The sequence below is a fragment of the Pteropus vampyrus genome, unplaced genomic scaffold (assembly GCF_000151845.1).
Source record: "Pteropus vampyrus isolate Shadow unplaced genomic scaffold, Pvam_2.0 Scaffold272, whole genome shotgun sequence".
Lineage (NCBI taxonomy): Eukaryota > Metazoa > Chordata > Mammalia > Chiroptera > Pteropodidae > Pteropus > Pteropus vampyrus.
The window spans coordinates 1,356,645-1,358,863 of record NW_011889053.1 but is presented as its reverse complement, the minus strand read 5'-3'; positions in this window follow the sequence as shown (position 1 = coordinate 1,358,863).

Here is a 2,219-nt window from a genome sequence, read left to right as displayed (position 1 = left end):
GACAGCTTTAGAAAGCAGCACCGTGAGCCCATAAGGCTGCTTTTGGAACCTCCCTCGGTTCCATGCTGGCCCATGTGGCCACCCCCTCAGCCTGCCCCAGGGGCTTGATGCCGGTCTGGGAGTTGCCCTTGAACCCTGTGGGTGAGGCTGGGGCAATGGTTCCTCCTGGGAAGGCTGTCGGCATCCACATCCCAGCTCTCTGCTTCTCCTTCAGGGGAACCTCCCGCCAGAGTCTAGGTGCCAGGCTGGCTGTGGCCTGTGTGCTGTGCCCTGCAGGCCACCAGTGCCCTGAGCCGGGCACCGCCACCCCGCGGCCATGTGGTGCTGGCAGCTTCTCAGTAAGTGTCCCCGGAGTGGACTTTGTTCCCCAGAGTGGGAGGACCCTGAAGTCACCGGTGTGGGGGGGCCCTCCCTCCCGGCTTTGAAGATCTGTGGACCAAGCCTGAGGCCCATAGAGCACCTCGGTTCTCGTGGCCTGGGCTCCGGTCCAGGCCCGTATTTCCCCAGTGCCTGCTGTGCACCAGGCCCACCCACATGTCGGCGGTGGCAAAAGAAGCCCACCTTACTCCCACCCCCCTCCCCAGGGTCCCGGCCATCTCTGGTGCCAGGAATGCCCAGCAGGAAAACTCTGCAACCAGACAAAGCTGGCTAGCCCCACGGCGTGTCCCCCCGGGCACTACTGCCCAGCCCGGGGCCTGCTATCCATCCCCTGCCCCACGGTGAGACACTCCCTCCACCCTTCTGGCCTCTTGGTTTGCACAGGAAAGCTTTGGGGCCAACAGCCCTGTGCTGGTCTGGGGGTGGGTGATATCTCTGCATGGTGACATGGCCACACCCCAGCCCTCCACCTCCTGCCCCCACTCAGATGAGGAATGGGCCACTCCCTTCCTGGCCACTGACATCCAATAGTGGTGGTAGACCAGAAAGCCACAGTGGACAAAGCAGCCCTGGCTTGTGGAGATGGGAGTGGGGCAGGGAGACCCAGACTCAGGCGGGGCTCTAGGCAGGGGCACAGCTGGGGCACACCCATGTCCTCCAACCTCCAGAAGACCCTTTCCCCACTCACCGCCCCCCAGCTATGGCTTCCATCCCCGGCACACACACACCTTTTTTAGATGACCTGGTGGCCTCTTCTCCCTGGCCACTGCTGTCAGCACCTGCTGTGAATGGGCACTAGTTCCAGCCTGCCTTCTCTGTGCGGATGGACAATGACTTGGAGGCTCCGCACCTGAGCAGGCCACCTCCCCATCCCTGCCGTCTGTCAGGGTGAGGGCAGAGGGGCCCCCACGCTGGCCTCCAGGACCTTCACCTTGTGAGTGTCCTCTCTGCCCAGGGCACTTTCCGAGAGGCCCCTGGGGCTGCCCGTGTGGAGGACTGCCAGCCATGCCGCCCTGGGACCTTTTGTGGCAGAGAAGGCCTGGCCGAGCCCCAGGGGCTGTGCCGTGCAGGTCATCACTGTGGCCCTGCCTCCAACTCCTCCTCCCCGGTGAGTGCAGGCCCCACCGGGCCCCAGGGCACCAAGCTCCGGCAGAGCATCAGGGCCCAGCACCTGCCCCGCAGGCCTCACTGCCTACTCGGTGACAGAGAAGTCCAGCAGAGTTGGGACAAGCTACCACAGGGACAGAACCACACCACCAAACATGGCCAATAAAAAATAGATAGATAGATGATAGATAATAGATGGATAGATGGATGGATGGACAGACGGACAGAGAGATGTAGATAGATTATGGATGGATAGATAGATACACAGATGATGGATGGATGGATTAATTGATGGATGGATGGATGATGGATGGATGGATGTGCCTTACCACAATTAAAGCTGTGTATCAGTACTTCTAGCAAATAGGTAGGGTTGGGACTGTTTAGGCTACTGAACATTAAAATTCATTTCATTTTTCTGAAAAGCCAGACTCCCAGAGCGGTCCCCAGAGGGCAGTATGAGTGCAGATCGGTGGCCAGTGAGCGGGGGGTGGCAGGGCCCAGCCAGGCAGGCTTCTTCAGGGGATTCCAGGAGGCCTGGGAGGACACCCACAGAGAGGCCCCCTTGCTCTTGACTTTTAAGCCTTTTAAGCCTCAACAGGCCCCTCTTCTTCCAGGAGGGACTCCCCTTTGGTGACCTCTGCCCCCCTGGCCACTTTTGCCCAGCTGGCACCGAGGACCCCAGGCAAAGGCCCTGCCCGGCTGGCACTTGGAATGCAGAGAAAGGAGCACCA